We start from the raw sequence: 18,937 nt of genomic DNA, 5'->3' as shown, positions 1-18,937 counted from the left end.
GACATCAGATCGGCATCTCTTTCGGGGATTGTCTGGATGGGCAGCTGTCCTTCTCGATGGAAGAAGTGTAAATCCTACTACTCCGCTGTTGCCGATTGTTGCAACCAATGAAAGATTTAAGCTGATATACTTGGGCTACATGTTTAGCTAGAAATAATATAATCATCGTGTAAACCCACTCCCTCCACGGGCTATTCTAGGATAATGCCTAACTTATCCAGAGTAGTCTATTGCTTAGAAGCTTATATAACGGAAATTGGTATGTTATTGTTTGTCTGGATTCTCTCCGCTGGAGCACGACTATATTGCACGACAGAACGAGTGTGACAATCAAAGCTTACCACTTATTGTTTGACATCATAGGCTTTCTTGTTTGTCCCTACTCCACTGATTTTATGATGATCCCCTCAACGAAAGTGCTCCAAGAAGCTCATTATATTGACAGTGTGTAGCCATCGCTCGATGTTTCTGATAAGATACACAATAAACAATTAAACAATCTATACGTCCATCATGTCGAAAAAAAAGTGCAGAAGATACGTCCTATAGAGAGCCAAGTCATAGCTTAAATTAGTCTCGCCTCCTTGACTTTGCTGCACGCATTCTCACTAGAATCTTACAAGTGGTCCTCAGCTCGTGCATAATCTTAGCCATGAATAAGCAGTCAAGCGGACGGGGCGCGGGGATAAATAGAGCAGTTCTTTCTCTGGGATTCAAGTCTTACTTGGAGACAAGCACAAGAAATCCACTTCTTCAACAAAAGGTAACATATTTGCACGTCTTGCAAACATAGTAGATGGAAAACTTACACCCATCTTTTGGTCACACCCTAATGTATCTTGTAAATGAATAATATCAACATTTTACTTTGAGACACACTGTTTTTAAAGAAACTAGCGTATAATTTTTTGATGCTGATATAATACTCAATCGCATTTGATCTTTTTGCAGGTTGATTCGAGAACATGGCCTCGTTCAAGATCGTTATCGTTTGCTTGGCACTTTTGGTTGCCGTCGCCAGCGCTCGCCGTAAGTAGCTCTATAATGAAAAATGTGATTCTACCGACTTTTATTCTAAGCCCAGTTTATGCTCTCTTTAGGCCGCGACATGATGTCCGATACTGAACTTGAATATCATTTGAGCAAAACGCGCCATTCCTTGCGTTGCGCTTGCGACAGCGATGGTCCTGGCATCAGATCGGCATCTCTTTCGGGGATTGTCTGGGTGGGCAGCTGTCCTTCTGGATGGAAGAAGTGTAAATCCTACTACTCCGTTGTTGCCGATTGTTGCAATCAATAATAGATTTATGCTGATAAACTTGGGGTACATGTTGAGTTGAGAAAACCTCTATTAAAAGTCAATGAAGTGGGATGCTAGAAAAAGCCAAGAAGATTAGGAAAAGATATTGATGCAGTATATAATGTCATTCTATTATAAAAGAATAACAATTAGTTCGTACATGAAATATTCTCTGAAAGTCTTTCCGTTGAACTCTTCATATATGTTCTACCACACAAACAGTGGCTATTTTGGCAACGGTCTACTTCAGGGTAATACTTTTATGCCGAGTAACCTTTTAATGAACATTGCCCGCTTGTTGTTTGTTATATCAAAGATAAATGGACAAATGAGAATTAATGAGAGGGCGTAAGTCGAGTAGCCTTTCAATGAATATGTTGACCTGTTGGTCTGTTTGTTATATCAGAGATTAATGGATTATTAATAAGAGGGTATGCACGCACCCTGCGCAACCCACTCCCTCCGCGGGCTATTCTAGGATAATGCCTAACTTATCCAGAGTAGTCTATTGCTTAGAAGCCTATATAACGGAAATTGGTATGTTATTGTTTGTCTGGATTCTCTCCGCTGGAGCACGACCATTGCACGACAGAACGAGTGTGACAATCAAAGCTTACCACTTATTGTTTGACATCATAGTCTTTCTTGTTTGTCCCTACTCCACTGATTTTATGATGATCCCCTCAACGAAAGTGCTCCAAGAAGCTCATTATATTGACACTGTGTAGCCATCGCTCGATGTTTCTGATAAGATACACAATAAAAAATATCTTCAATCAAAATATTAAACAATCTATACGTCCATCAAGACGAAAAAAACTGCAGAAGATACGTCCTATAGAGAGTCAAGTCATAGCTTAAATTCGTCTTGCCTCCTTGACTTCGCTGTACGCATTCTCACTAGAATCTTACAAGTGGTCCTCAGCTCGTGCATAATCTCAGCCATGAAGAAGCAGTCAAGCGGACGGGGCGCGGGGATAAATAGAGCAGTTCTTTCTCTGGGATTCGAATCTTACTTGGAGACAAGCACAAGAAATCCACTTCTTCAACAAAAGGTAACATATTTGCACTTCTTGCAAACATAGTAGATAGAAAACTTACACCCATCTTTTGGTCACACCTTAATGTATCTTGTAAATGAATAATATCAACATTTTACTTTGAGACACACTGTATTCAAAGACGCTACCGTATAATTTTTTGATGCTGATATAATACTCAATCGCATTTGATCTTTTTGCAGGTTGATTCGAGAACATGGCCTCGTTCAAGATCGTTATCGTTTGCTTGGCACTTTTGGTTGCCGTCGCCTGCGCTCGCCGTAAGTAGCTCTACTATGAAAAATGTGTCTCTACCGACTTTTATTCTAAGCCCAGCTTATGCTCTCTTTAGGCCGCGACATGATGTCCGATGATGAGCTTGACTTTCATTTGAGCAAACGCGGCATTCCTTGCGCTTGCGACAGCGATGGTCCTGACATCAGATCGGCATCTCTTTCGGGGATTGTCTGGATGGGCAGCTGTCCTTCTGGATGGAAGAAGTGTAAATCCTACTACTCCATTGTTGCCGATTGTTGCAACCAATAAAAGATTTAAGCTGATAAACTTGGGCTACATGTTTAGCTAGAAATAATATAATCTTAGTGTAAAGGTGAAATAAACTTGAGAAAATTCAATAAACTGTGTGTTTTTTGTGTAGAAATTATAGGATTTGTCTTTTCGGTAGATCACATTGTGCATCAAAACTGCTAACCACCTTAATATTATACTCTCCCCGTAGTGCAACAGATTTGGTGACGCACTAAGGCAAACGTTCGAACAGTTGGGTTTTCAAGCATCCTTACTTTGTTAAACAAGAACAGGGTGTATGCCATTACCCGACATAAATCAAGGTATCCTAGAGGCTTTATTTCCTCTTTTCAGCCAAAGATATGCCTTTAGACGAAAATTAAACGTTTTTTTTTTAATAAAAGAGTGTAATCTAAATATCATATGATACTTGGTGATATCTTTCATAACATTTTGTGAAAGTCTTTTACACATAGCTGTTGGAAGTTTGATCAGATGCTGGCTGGTTTGTCGGGTGTATTGAATATTTGCTTTGTTTGAATTCTCTCCGCCCAACAGAACACAAGTGAGTTTTTGTCACTGATCAAAGCATCCCTGTTCTGCTTGAAAATAGGAGGCTTTTTTGCTTGGCTTATCCCTTTCATATACGGTAATCTCCTCATTAACTGACAAAATGCTTCAAGAGGTTATTATATTGACACTGTGAAGCTCCCTCGATGTTTTTGATTAGCTATAAGCCAAAGTTTATTTAAGTAATGCAAGGAAGTTGAAGACAAGGATGTGAGGCATGGAACAGGAAAACTTTAGGGTCTTTCTTTTGATAGCATTTTTTTTCCGACAAGATGGAAGTCCAGCTTTTCTATTTTTTCGAAAATGCAGGGGTATGAATATAATATTTTGGTTCTAGAAATACTAGCCTTAGAGATCGAGATATTGAGATGCAGTATGTAAAATGCTGTAATAGTATCAAGGAATGTTTGTGGCTAGTCTAGACAGCTAGCAGCGTATCAAGGTTTTACTGATGTGGAGGGGGGTGGGGGGATTTGACGATCATTCAATAAGATATAACCCACTATACCCCCTTAAGATTCACACTGTTCAGGGGCTTTTTCAGGAGAATGCCTAACTTATCAGAGAAGTTCATTGCTTTGGAGCCTGGAGCTAGAAAGGACAAGCAATAGGTTTGATAATCGTTTGATTCTAGAAAACCTCTTCTAAAAGTCAATGAAGTTGGATGCTCGAAAAAATCAGCCAAGGAGATTAGGATAAGATATTGATGCAGTCTATAATGTCATTCTATTATAAAGAAATAACAATTAGTGCGTGCATGAAATATTCTCTAAAAGTCTTTACGTTTAACTCTTCATATATGTTCTACCACACAAACAGTGGCTATTTTGGCAACGGTCTACTTCAGGTTAATACTTTTATGCCGAGTAGCCTTTCAATGAACATTGGCCGCTTATTGTTTGTTATATCAAAGATAAATGGACAAATAAGAATTAATGAGAGGGCGTAAGTCGAGTAGCCTTTCAATGAATATGTAAATCTAAATATCATATGATACTTGGTGATATCTTTCATAACATTTTGTGAAAGTCTTTTACACATAGCTGTTGAAAGTTTGATCAGATGCTAGTTTAATATGATGCTTCACCACTTTGTCGGGTGTATTGAATATTTGCTTTGTTTGAATTCTCCCCGCCCAGCAGAACACAAGTGAGTGTTTGTCACTGATCAAAGCATCCCTGTTCTGCTTGAAAATAGGAGACTTTCTTGCTTGGCTTATTCTTCTCATATACGATAATCTCCTCATTAACTGACAAAATGCTTCAAGAGTTTATTATATTGACACTGTGGAGCTCCTTCGATGTTGATGTTTCTGATTAGCTATAAGCCAAAGTTTATCTAAGTAATGCAAAGAAGTTAAAGACAAGAATGTGAGGCAAGGAACAGGAAAACTTTAGGGTCTTTCTTTTGATAGCATTTTTTTCCGACAAGATGGAAGTCCAAATTTTCTATTTTTTCGAAAATGCTGGGGTATGAACATAATCTTTTGGTTCTAGAAATACTAGCCTTAGAGATCGAGATATTGAGATGCAGTATGTAAAATGCTGTAATAGTATCAAGGAATGTTTGTGGCTAGTCTAGACAGCTAGCCGCGTATCAAGGTTTTACTGATGTGGAGGGGGGTGGGGTGATTTGACGATCATTCAATAAGATATAACCTACTGTACCCCCCTAAGATTCACACTGTTCAGGGGTTTTTTCAGGAGAATGCCTAACTTGTCAGAGAAGTGCATTGCTTTGGAGCCTGGAGCTAGAAAGGACAAGCAATAGGTTTGATAATCGTTTGATTCTAGAAAACCTCTTCTAAAAGTCAATGAAGTGGGACGCTCGAAAAATCAACAAAGGAGATTAGGAGAAGATATTGATGCAGTATATAATGTCATTCTAAAAGAATAATAATTAGTTCGTGCATGAAATATTCTCTGAAAGTTTTTCCGTTGAACTCTTCATATATGTTCTACCACACAAGCAGTGGCTATTTTGGCAACGGTCTACTTCAGGTTAATACTTTTATGCCGAGTAACCTTTCAATGAACATTGGCCGCTTATTGTTTGTTATATCAGAGATAAATATTGATTAATAAGAATTAATGAGAGGGCGTAAGTCGAGTAACCTTTCAATGAATATGTTGGCCTGTTGGTCTGTTTGTTATATCAGAGATTAATGGATTATTAATAAGAGGGTATGCACGCACCCTGCACAACCCACTCCCACCGCGGGCTATTCTAGGATAATGCCTAACTTATCCAGAGTAGTCTATTGCTTAGAAGCCTATATAACGGAAATTGGTATGTTATTGTTTGTCTGGATTCTCTCCGCTGGAGCACGACCATTGCACGACAGAACGAGTGTGACAATCAAAGCTTACCACTTATTGTTTGACATCATAGGCTTTCTTGTTTGTCCCTACTCCACTGATTTTATGATGATCCCCTCAACGAAAGTGCTCCAAGAAGCTCATTATATTGACACTGTGTAGCCATCGCTCGATGTTTCCGATAAGATACACAATAAAAAATATCTTGAAACAAAATATTAAACAATCTATACGTCCATCATGTCGAAAAAAAAGTGCAGAAGATACGTCCTATAGAGTCAAGTCATAGCTTAAATTCGTCTCGCCTCCCTGACTTTGCTGTACGCATTCTCACTAGAATCTTACAAGTGGTCCTCAGCTCGTGCATAATCTCAGCCATGAATAAGCAGTCAAGCGGACGGGGCGCGGGGATAAATAGAGCAGTTCTTTCTCTGGGATTCAAGTCTTACTTGGAGACAAGCACAAGAAATCCACTTCTTCAACAAAAGGTAACATATTTGCACGTCTTGCAAACATAGTAGATGGAAAACTTACACCCATCTTTTGGTCACACCCTAATGTATCTTGTAAATGAATAATATCAACATTTTACTTTGAGACACACTGTATTTAAAGACGTTGCCGCATAATTTTTTGGTGCTGATATAATACTCAATCGCATTTGATCTTTTTGCAGGTTGATTCGAGAACATGACCTCGTTCAAGATCGTTATCGTTTGCTTGGCACTTTTGGTTGCCGTCGCCAGCGCTCGCAGTGAGTAGCTCTACTATGAAAAATGTGTCTCTACCGACTTTTATTCTAAGCCCAGTTTATGCTCTCTTTAGGCCGCGACATGATGTCCGATGATGAGCGTGACTATCATTTCAGCAAACGCGGCATTCCTTGCGCTTGCGACAGCGATGGTCCTGACATCAGATCGGCATCTCTTTCGGGGATTGTCTGGATGGGCAGCTGTCCTTCTGGATGGAAGAAGTGTAAATCCTACTACTCCATTGTTGCCGATTGTTGCAACCAATAAAAGATTTAAGCTGATAAACTTGGGCTACATGTTTAGCTAGAAATAATATAATCTTAGTGTAAAGGTGAAATAAACTTGAGAAAATTCAATAAACTGTGTGTTTTTTTGTGTAGAAATTATAGGATTTGTCTTTTCGGTAGATCACATTGTGCATCAAAACTGCTAACCACCTCAATATTATACTCTCCCCGTAGTGCAACAGATTTGGTGACGCACTAAGGCAAACGTTCGAGTTGGGTTTTCAAGCATCCTTACTTTGTTAAACAAGAACAGGATGTATGCCATTACTGTACATAAATCAAGGTATCCTAGAGGCTTTATTTCCTCTTTTCAGCCAAAGATATGCCTTTAGAGGAAAATTAAACGTTTTTTTTTTAATAAAAGAGTGTAATCTAAATATCATATGATACTTGGTGATATCTTTCATAACATTTTGTGAAAGTCTTTTACACATAGCTGTTGAAAGTTTGATCAGATGCTGGTTTAATATAATGCTTCACCACTTTGTCGAGTGTATTGATTATTTGCTATGTTTGAATTCTCTCCGCCCAGCAGAACACAAGTGAGTGTTTGTCACTAATCAAAGCATCCCTGTTCTGCTTGAAAATAGGAGTCTTTCTTGCTTGGCTTATTCTTCTCATATACGATAATCTCCTCATTAACTGACAAAATGCTTCAAGAGTTTATTATATTGACACTGTGGAGCTCCTTCGATGTTGATGTTTCTGATTAGCTATAAGCCAAAGTTTATTTAAGTAATGCAAGGAAGTTAAAGACAAGAATGTGAGGCAAGGAACAGGAATACTTTAGGGTCTTTCTTTTGATAGCATGTTTTTTCCAACAAGATGGAAATCCAAATTTTCTATTTTTTCGAAAATGCTGGATTATAATAATAATAATAATAATAATGCTCGTTTATTTCAACCGTTTGCAGTTCTTTTACAACTGAATTACCGGTAGGGTCAGCTAACTACAAAATACATTACACCATACATAATTCATAATAACATTAAATCCCCAGCATATTGCGCTGAGACGAATTTGGAAAAACGGTCCGTGCGACCCGGAACCACACTATGTGAGCGCTTAGATCTTAGGGAGTATGGCGAGTTGGAGGATATAAGTCTGCTTGACACTAGGGGGTATAAGACGCTCCCCTGTTTGATATTGCTTATGAATTTTCTGCACACATTGTGACGCCGCGCCTCTAAAGAAGACAAGCATGCGCGTTCGAGGGCGTCCTCGTAGTTAAGGCCACTACCGAAAATTATTCCTAGAGATCTTTTTTGAATTCTTTCTAAGGCAGCACATAGGTATTGCGGAAGGTTGGAAAAGACAACGCAGGCATACTCTAAGATGGACCTTATAAGAGAACAGTACACAGACACTAAATCCCTTTCTGAGACCCCACATGATTTTAGTTTTCTGAGTGCATAGAGACGACGGTTTGACTTTTTGATCACATAGTCACAGTGCGATGACCAACTAAGGTCCGAAGAGATATACACACCGAGAAGCTTGAAACTGGTGACTGACTCAATAACGGAACCGCCGACCGCTATTGGTTGGCACTGAGAACTATTGTACTGTAAAAAATCAACCCGCATCTCCTTGCACTTACTAGGATTTAACAGCATGTTATTATTTTGTGCGAAATTGTTGACATTATTTACCATATGTCTCATGACAGATGGAGCGTTGCGAGGAATTATTTCTAGAATAGATAAGTCATCAACGTATTTCACCCTAGGACCCCAGGCGCGCACTAGATCATCTACCATAACTGCAAATAAAATGGGGCTCAATTTGGTTCCCTGAGGAATTCCACCATTTGGGGATTTACAAGCTGATGACGAGTTAGCAATTTGAACACTCTGTGACCTGCCTTGAAGAAAAGCGGCAACCCACCTGACTAAGGAGGGGTGTAACCCATAGCTAGAAAGCTTACTTAGCAAGATACGATGATCAATAATATCAAAGCCCTTTTTGAAGTCTGCAAAAAAGAATCTTAGCGAACAGTTGCCATTATCCAGCGCTTCTAATGCGAGATGTAATAAATAGACTAACGCTTGAGAAGTTGATCTACCTGCAAGGGCGAACTGTTTGGGGTCAAGTTTACTAGTTAATGAGGGCGTAATCCGGGACAAGGTGAAACTTTCCATTATTTTAGCGACTTGACTTGTTATGAACATAATCTTTTCAGGTTCTAGAAACATTAGCCTTAGAGATCGAGATATTGAGATGCAGTATGTAAAATGCTGTAATAGTATCAAGGAATGTTTGTGGCTAGTCTAGACTGCTAGCCGCGTATCAAGGTTTTACTGATGGGGAGGGGGGTGGGGTGATTTGACGATCATTCAATAAGATATTACCCACTGTACCCCCCTAAGATTCACACCGTTCAGGGGCTTTTTCAGGAGAATGCCTAACTTATCAGAGAAGTGCATTGCTTTGGAGCCTGGAGCTAGAAAGGACAAGCAAAAGGTTTGATAATCGTTTGATTCTAGAAAACCTCTTCTAAAAGTCAATGAAGTGGGATGCTCGAAAAATCAACAAAGGAGATTAGGAGAAGATATTGATGCAGTATATAATGTCATTCTATTATAAAAGAATAACAATTAGTTCGTGCATGAAATATTCTCTAAAAGTCTTTCCGTTGAACTCTTCATATATGTTCTATCACACAAACAGTGGCTATTTTGGCAACGGTCTACTTCAGGCTAATACTTTTATGCCGTGTAACCTTTCAATGAACATTGGCCGCTTATTGTTTGTTATATCAAAGATAAATATTGATTAATAAGAATTAATGAGAGGGCGTAAGTCGAGTAGCCTTTCAATGAATATGTTGGCCTGTTGGTCTGTTTGTTATATCAGAGATTAATGGATTATTAATAAGAGGGGCTATTCTAGGATAATGCCTAACTTATCCAGAGTAGTCTATTGCTTAGAAGCCTATATAACGGAAATTGGTATGTTATTGTTTGTCTGGATTCTCTCCGCTGGAGCACGACCATTGCACGACAGAACGAGTGTGACAATCAAAGCTTACCACTTATTGTTTGACATCGTAAGCTTTCTTGTTTGTCCCTAATCCACTGATTTTATGATGATCCCTTCAACGAAAGTGATCTCAAGAAGATCATTATATTGACACTGTGTAGCCATCGCTCGATGTTTCTGATAAGATACACAATAAAAAATATCTTCAATCAAAATATTAAACAATCTATACGTCCATCAAGACGAAAAAAACTGCAGAAGATACGTCCTATAGAAAGTCAAGTCATAGCTTAAATTCGTCTCGCCTCCTTGACTTTGCTGTACGCATTCTCACTAGAATCTTACAAGTGGTCCTCAGCTCGTGCATAATCTCAGCCATGAATAAGCAGTCAAGCGGACGGGGCGCGAGGATAAATAGAGCAGTTCTTTCTCTGGGATTCAAGTCTTACTTGGAGACAAGCACAAGAAATCCACTTCTTCAACAAAAGGTAACATATTTGTACGTCTTGCAAACATAGTAGATGGAAAACTTACACCCATCTTTTGGTCACACCCTAATGTATCTTGTAAATGAATAATATTAACATTTTACTTTGAGACACACTGTATTTAAAGACGTTACCGCATAATTATTTGGTGCTGATATAATACTCAATCGCATTTGATCTTTTTGCAGGTTGATTCGAGAACATGGCCTCGTTCAAGATCGTTATCGTTTGCTTGGCACTTTTGGTTGCCGTCGCCTGCGCTCGCCGTAAGTAGCTCTACTATGAAAAATGTGTCTCTACCGACTTTTATTCTAAGCCCAGTTTATGCTCTCTTTAAGGCCGCGACATGATGTCCGATGATGAGCTTGACTTTCATTTGAGCAAACGCGGCATTCCTTGCGCTTGCGACAGCGATGGTCCTGACATCAGATCGGCATCTCTTTCGGGGATTGTCTGGATGGGCAGCTGTCCTTCTGGATGGAAGAAGTGTAAATCCTACTACTCCATTGTTGCCGATTGTTGCAACCAATAAAAGATTTAAGCTGATAAACTTGGGCTACATGTTTAGCTAGAAATAATATAATCATCGTGTAAAGGTGAAATAAACTTGAGAAAATTCAATAAACTGTGTGTTTTTTGTGTAGAAATTATAGGATTTGTCTTTTCGGTAGATCACATTGTGCATCAAAACTGCTAACCACCTTAATATTATACTCTCCCCGTAGTGCAACAGATTTGGTGACGCACTAAGGCAAACGTCCGAACAGTTGGGTTTTCATGCATCCTTACTTTGTTAAACAAGAACAGGATGTATGCCATTACCCGGCATAAATCAAGGTATCCTAGAGGCTTTATTTCCTCTTTTCAGCCAAAGATATGCCTTTAGACGAAAATTAAACGTTTTTTTAATAAAAGAGTGTAATCTAAATATCATATGATACTTGGTGATATCTTTCATAACATTTTGTGAAAGTCTTTTACACATAGCTGTTGAAAGTTTGATCAGATGCTAGTTTAATATGATGCTTCATCACTTTGTCGGGTGTATTAAATATTTGCTTTGTTTGAATTCTCTCCGCCCAACAGAACACAAGTTAGTTTTTGTCACTGATCAAAGCATCCCTGTTCTGCTTGAAAATAGGAGACTTTCTTGCTTGGCTTATTCTTCTCATATACGATAATCTCCTCATTAACTGACAAAATGCTTCAAGAGTTTATTATATTGACACTGTGGAGCTCCTTCGATGTTGATGTTTCTGATTAGCAATAAGCCAAAGTTTATTTAAGTAATGCAAAGAAGTTGAAGACAAGTATGTGAGGCATGGAACAGGAAAACTTTAGGGTCTTTCTTTTGATAGCATTTTTTTTCCGACAAGATGGAAGTCCAACCATTTTTTTTTCGAAAATGCTGGGGTATGAACATAATCTTTTGGTTCTAGAAATACTAGCCTTAGAAATCGAGATATTGAGATGCAGTATGTAAAATGGTGTAATAGTATCAAGGAATGTTTGTGGCTAGTCTAGACAGCTAGCCGCGTATCAAGGTTTTACTGATAGGGAGGGGGGTGGGGTGATTTGACGATCAATAAGATATAACCTACTGTACCACCCTAAGATTCACACTGTTCAGGGGCTTTTTCAGGAGAATGCCTAACTTGACAGAGAAGTGCATTGCTTTGGAGCCTGGAGCTAGAAAGGACAAGCAATAGGTTTGATAATCGTTTGATTCTAGAAAACCTCTTCTAACAGTCAATGAAGTGGGACGCTCGAAAAATCAACAAAGGAGATTAGGAGAAGATATTGTTGCAGTATATAATGTCGTTCTATAATAAAAGAATAACAATTAGTTCGTGCATGAAATATTCTCTGAAAGTCTTTCCGTTGAACTCTTCATATATGTTCTACCACACAAACAGTGGCTATTTTGGCAACGGTCTACTTCAGGTTAATACTTTTATGCCGAGTAACCTTTCAATGAACATTGGCCGCTTATTGTTTGTTATATCAAAGATAAATATTGATTAATAAGAATTAATGAGAGGGCGTAAGTCGAGTAGCCTTTCAATGAATATGTTGGCCTGTTGGCCTGTTTGTTATATCAGAGATTAATGGATTATTAATAAGAGGGGCTATTCTAGGATAATGCCTAACTTATCCAGAGTAGTCTATTGCTTAGAAGCCTATATAACGGAAATTGGTATGTTATTGTTTGTCTGGATTCTCTCCGCTGGAGCACGACCATTGCACGACAGAACGAGTGTGACAATCAAAGCTTACCACTTATTGTTTGACATCGTAAGCTTTCTTGTTTGTCCCTACTCCACTGATTTTATGATGATCCCTTCAACGAAAGTGCTCTCAAGAAGATCATTATATTGACACTGTGTAGCCATCTCTCGATGTTTCTGATAAGATACACAATAAAAAATATCTTCAATCAAAATATTAAACAATCTATACGTCCATCAAGACGAAAAAAACTGCAGAAGATACGTCCTATAGAAAGTCAAGTCATAGCTTAAATTCGTCTCGCCTCCTTGACTTTGCAGTACGCATTCTCACTAGAATCTTACAAGTGGTCCTCAGCTCGTGCATAATCTCAGCCATGAATAAGCAGTCAAGCGGACGGGGCGCGGGGATAAATAGAGCAGTTCTTTCTCTGGGATTCAAGTCTTACTTGGAGACAAGCACAAGAAATCCACTTCTTCAACAAAAGGTAACATATTTGCACGTCTTGCAAACATAGTAGATGGAAAACTTACACCCATCTTTTGGTCACACCCTAATGTATCTTGTAAATGAATAATATTAACATTTTACTTTGAGACACACTGTATTTAAAGACGTTACCGCATAATTATTTGGTGCTGATATAATACTCAATCGCATTTGATCTTTTTGCAGGTTGATTCGAGAACATGGCCTCGTTCAAGATCGTTATCGTTTGCTTGGCACTTTTGGTTGCCGTCGCCTGCGCTCGCCGTAAGTAGCTCTACTATGAAAAATGTGTCTCTACCGACTTTTATTCTAAGCCCAGTTTATGCTCTCTTTAAGGCCGCGACATGATGTCCGATGATGAGCTTGACTTTCATTTGAGCAAACGCGGCATTCCTTGCGCTTGCGACAGCGATGGTCCTGACATCAGATCGGCATCTCTTTCGGGGATTGTCTGGATGGGCAGCTGTCCTTCTGGATGGAAGAAGTGTAAATCCTACTACTCCATTGTTGCCGATTGTTGCAACCAATAAAAGATTTAAGCTGATAAACTTGGGCTACATGTTTAGCTAGAAATAATATAATCTTCGTGTAAAGGTGAAATAAACTTGAGAAAATTCAATAAACTGTGTGTTTTTTTGTGTAGAAATTATAGGATTTGTCTTTTCGGTAGATCACATTGTGCATCAAAACTGCTAACCACCTTAATATTATACTCTCCCCGTAGAGCAACAAATTTGGTGACGCACTAAGGCAAACGTTCTAACAGTTCGGTTTTCAAGCATCCTTACTTTGTTAAACAAGAACAGGATGTTTGCCATTACTGTACATAAATCAAGGTATCCTAGAAGCTTTATTTCCTCTTTTCAGCCAAAGATATGCCTTTAGACGAAAATTAAACGTTTTTTTTTAAGAAAAGAGTGTAATCTAAATATCATATGATACTTGGTGATATCTTTCATAACATTTTGTGAAAGTCTTTTACACATAGCTGTTGAAAGTTTGATCAGATGCTAGTTTAATATGATGCTTCACCACTTTGTCGGGTGTATTGAATATTTGCTTTGTTTGAATTCTCTCCGCCCAGCAGAACACAAGTGAGTGTTTGTCACTGATCAAAGCATCCCTGTTCTGCTTGAAAATAGGAGACTTTCTTGCTTGGCTTATTCTTCTCATATACGATAATCTCCTCATTAACTGACAAAATGCTTCAAGAGTTTATTATATTGACACTGTGGAGCTCCTTCGATGTTGATGTTTCTGATTAGCAATAAGCCAAAGTTTATTTAAGTAATGCAAAGAAGTTGAAGACAAGTATGTGAGGCATGGAACAGGAAAACTTTAGGGTCTTTCTTTTGATAGCATTTTTTTTCCGACAAGATGGAAGTCCAACCTTTTTTTTTTTCGAAAATGCTGGGGTATGAACATAATCTTTTGGTTCTAGAAATACTAGCCTTAGAAATCGAGATATTGAGATGCAGTATGTAAAATGGTGTAATAGTATCAAGGAATGTTTGTGGCTAGTCTAGACAGCTAGCCGCGTATCAAGGTTTTACTGATAGGGAGGGGGGTGGGGTGATTTGACGATCAATAAGATATAACCTACTGTACCACCCTAAGATTCACACTGTTCAGGGGCTTTTTCAGGAGAATGCCTAACTTGACAGAGAAGTGCATTGCTTTGGAGCCTGGAGCTAGAAAGGACAAGCAATAGGTTTGATAATCGTTTGATTCTAGAAAACCTCTTCTAACAGTCAATGAAGTGGGACGCTCGAAAAATCAACAAAGGAGGCTAGGAGAAGATATTGTTGCAGTATATAATGTCGTTCTATAATAAAAGAATAACAATTAGTTCGTGCATGAAATATTCTCTGAAAGTCTTTCCGTTGAACTCTTCATATATGTTCTACCACACAAACAGTGGCTATTTTGGCAACGGTCTACTTCAGGTTAATACTTTTATGCCGAGTAACCTTTCAATGAACATTGGCCGCTTATTGTTTGTTATATCAAAGATAAATATTGATTAATAAGAATTAATGAGAGGGCGTAAGTCGAGTAGCCTTTCAATGAATATGTTGGCCTGTTGGCCTGTTTGTTATATCAGAGATTAATGGATTATTAATAAGAGGGGCTATTCTAGGATAATGCCTAACTTATCCAGAGTAGTCTATTGCTTAGAAGCCTATATAACGGAAATTGGTATGTTATTGTTTGTCTGGATTCTCTCCGCTGGAGCACGACCATTGCACGACAGAACGAGTGTGACAATCAAAGCTTACCACTTATTGTTTGACATCGTAAGCTTTCTTGTTTGTCCCTACTCCACTGATTTTATTATGATCCCTTCAACGAAAGTGCTCTCAAGAAGATCATTATATTGACACTGTGTAGCCATCGCTCGATGTTTCTGATAAGATACACAATAAAAAATATCTTCAATCAAAATATTAAACAATCTATACGTCCATCAAGACGAAAAAAACTGCAGAAGATACGTCCTATAGAAAGTCAAGTCATAGCTTAAATTCGTCTCGCCTCCTTGACTTTGCTGTACGCATTCTCACTAGAATCTTACAAGTGGTCCTCAGCTCGTGCATAATCTCAGCCATGAATAAGCAGTCAAGCGGACGGGGCGCGGGGATAAATAGAGCAGTTCTTTCTCTGGGATTCAAGTCTTACTTGGAGACAAGCACAAGAAATCCACTTCTTCAACAAAAGGTAACATATTTGTACGTCTTGCAAACATAGTTGATGGAAAACTTACACCCATCTTTTGGTCACACCCCAATGTATCTTGTAAATGAATAATATTAACATTTTACTTTGAGACACACTGTATTTAAAGACGTTACCGCATAATTATTTGGTGCTGATATAATACTCAATCGCATTTGATCTTTTTGCAGGTTGATTCGAGAACATGGCCTCGTTCAAGATCGTTATCGTTTGCTTGGCACTTTTGGTTGCCGTCGCCTGCGCTCGCCGTAAGTAGCTCTACTATGAAAAATGTGTCTCTACCGACTTTTATTCTAAGCCCAGTTTATGCTCTCTTTAAGGCCGCGACATGATGTCCGATGATGAGCTTGACTTTCATTTGAGCAAACGCGGCATTCCTTGCGCTTGCGACAGCGATGGTCCTGACATCAGATCGGCATCTCTTTCGGGGATTGTCTGGATGGGCAGCTGTCCTTCTGGATGGAAGAAGTGTAAATCCTACTACTCCATTGTTGCCGATTGTTGCAACCAATAAAAGATTTAAGCTGATAAACTTGGGCTACATGTTTAGCTAGAAATAATATAATCATCGTGTAAAGGTGAAATAAACTTGAGAAAATTCAATAAACTGTGTGTTTTTTGTGTAGAAATTATAGGATTTGTCTTTTCGGTAGATCACATTGTGCATCAAAACTGCTAAACACCTTAATATTATACTCTCCCCGTAGTGCAACAGATTTGGTGACGCACTAAGGCAAACGTTCGAACAGTTGGGTTTTCATGCATCCTTACTTTGTTAAACAAGAACAGGATGTATGCCATTACCCGGCATAAATCAAGGTATCCTAGAGGCTTTATTTCCTCTTTTCAGCCAAAGATATGCCTTTAGACGAAAATTAAACGTTTTTTTTTTTAAATAAAAGAGTGTAATCTAAATATCATATGATACTTGGTGATATCTTTCATAACATTTTGTGAAAGTCTTTTTTACATAGCTGTTGAAAGTTTGATCAGATGCTAGTTTAATATGATGCTTCACCACTTTGTCGGGTGTATTAAATATTTGCTATGTTTGAATTCTCCCCGCCCAGCAGAACACAAGTGAGTGTTTGTCACTGATCAAAGCATCCCTGTTCTGCTTGAAAATAGGAGACTTTCTTGCTTGGCTTATTCTTCTCATATACGATAATCTCCTCATTAACTGACAAAATGCTTCAAGAGTTTATTATATTGACACTGTGGAGCTCCTTCGATGTTGATGTTTCTGATTAAGCCAAAGTTTATTTAAGTAATGCAAGGAAGTTAAAGACAAGAATGTAAGGCAAGGAACAGGAATACTTTAGGGTCTTTCTTTTGATAGCATGTTTTTTCCAACAAGATGGAAATCCAAATTTTCTATTTTTTCGAAAATGCTGGATTATGAACATAATCTTTTGGTTCTAGAAACATTAGCCTTAGAGATCGAGATATTGAGATGCAGTATGTAAAATGCTGTAATAGTATCAAGGAATGTTTGTGGCTAGTCTAGACAGCTAGCCGCGTATCAAGGTTTTACTGATGGGGAGGGGGGTGGGGTGATTTGACGATCATTCAATAAGATATTACCCACTGTACCCCCTAAGATTCACACCGTTCAGGGGCTTTTTCAGGAGAATGCCTAACTTATCAGAGAAGTGCATTGCTTTGGAGCCTGGAGCTAGAAAGGACAAGCAATAGGTTTGATAATCGTTTGATTCTAGAAAACCTCTTCTAAAAGTCAATGAAGTGGGATGCTCGAAAAATCAACAAAGGAGATTAGGAGAAGATATTGATGCAGTATATAATGTCATTCTATTATAAAAGAATAACAATTAGTTCGTGCATGAAATATTCTCTAAAAGTCTTTCCGTTGAACTCTTCATATATGTTCTATCACACAAACAGTGCTATTTTGGCAATGGTCTACCTCAGGCTAATACTTTTATGCCATGTAACCTTTCAATGAACATTGGCCGCTTGTTTGTTATATCAGAGATAAATATTGATTAATAAGAATTAATGAGAGGGCGTAAGCCGAGTAGCCTTTCAATGAATATGTTGGCCTGTTGGCCTGTTTGTTATATCAGTGATTAATGGATTATTAATAAGAGGGTATGCACGCACCCTGCACAACCCACTCCCATCGCGGGCTATTCTAGGATAATGTTATTGTTTGTGTTGATTCTCTACGCTGGAGCACGACCATCGCACGACAGAACGAGTGTGACAATCAAAGCTTACCACTTATTGTTTGACATCATAGGCTTTCTTGTTTGTCCCTACTCCACTGATTTTATGATGATCCCCTCAACGAAAGTGCTCCAAGAAGCTAATTATATTGACACTGTGTAGCCATCGCTCGATGTTTCCGATAAGATACACAATGAAAAATATCTTGAAACAAAATATTAAACAATCTATACGTCCATCATGTCGAAAAAAAAGTGCAGAAGATACGGCCTATAGAGTCAAGTCATAGCTTAAATTCGTCTCGCCTCCTTGACTTTGCTGTACGCATTCTCACTAGAATCTTACAAGTGGTCCTCAGCTCGTGCATAATCTCAGCCATGAATAAGCAGTCAAGCGGACGGGGCGCGGGGATAAATAGAGCAGTTCTTTCTCTGTGATTCAAGTCTTACTTGGAGACAAGCACAAGAAATCCACTTCTTCAACAAAAGGTAACATATTTGCACGTCTTGCAAACATAGTAGATGGAAAACTTACACCCATCTTTTGGTCACACCCTAATGTATCTTGTAAATGAATAATATCAACATTTTACTTTGAGACAGACTGTATTTAAAGACGTTACCGCATATTTTTTTGGTGCTGATATAATACTCAATCGCATTTGATCTTTTTGCAGGTTGATTCGAGAACATGGCCTCGTTCAAGATCGTTATCGTTTGCTTGGCACTTTTGGTTGCCGTCGCCTGCGCTCGCCGTAAGTAGCTCTACTATGAAAAATGTGTCTCTACCGACTTTTATTCTAAGCCCAGTTTATGCTCTCTTTAGGCCGCGACATGATGTCCGATGATGAGCTTGACTATCATTATAGCAAACGCGGCATTCCTTGCGCTTGCGACAGCGATGGTCCTGACATCAGATCGGCATCTCTTTCGGGGATTGTCTGGATGGGCAGCTGTCCTTCTGGATGGAAGAAGTGTAAATCCTACTACTCCATTGTTGCCGATTGTTGCAACCAATAAAAGATTTAAGC

The 18,937-nt window shown here is 38.7% G+C and overlaps 1 long non-coding RNA gene across 1 annotated transcript; it reads left to right on the top strand.

Annotated features, from left to right (window-relative positions):
- The first annotated feature begins 689 nt into the window (after window positions 1–689).
- Window positions 690–18,769, top strand: LOC5510259. Its single transcript, XR_007314068.1, has 3 exons — window positions 690–763; window positions 952–1,029; window positions 18,733–18,769. It is a non-coding gene; the product is annotated as an uncharacterized LOC5510259 (long non-coding RNA).
- The last annotated feature ends 168 nt before the right edge of the window (window positions 18,770–18,937 follow it).

Source organism: Nematostella vectensis, chromosome 10 (genome assembly GCF_932526225.1).
Source record: "Nematostella vectensis chromosome 10, jaNemVect1.1, whole genome shotgun sequence".
Lineage (NCBI taxonomy): Eukaryota > Metazoa > Cnidaria > Anthozoa > Actiniaria > Edwardsiidae > Nematostella > Nematostella vectensis.
This window is presented reverse-complemented; position numbering and strand designations above follow the sequence as displayed.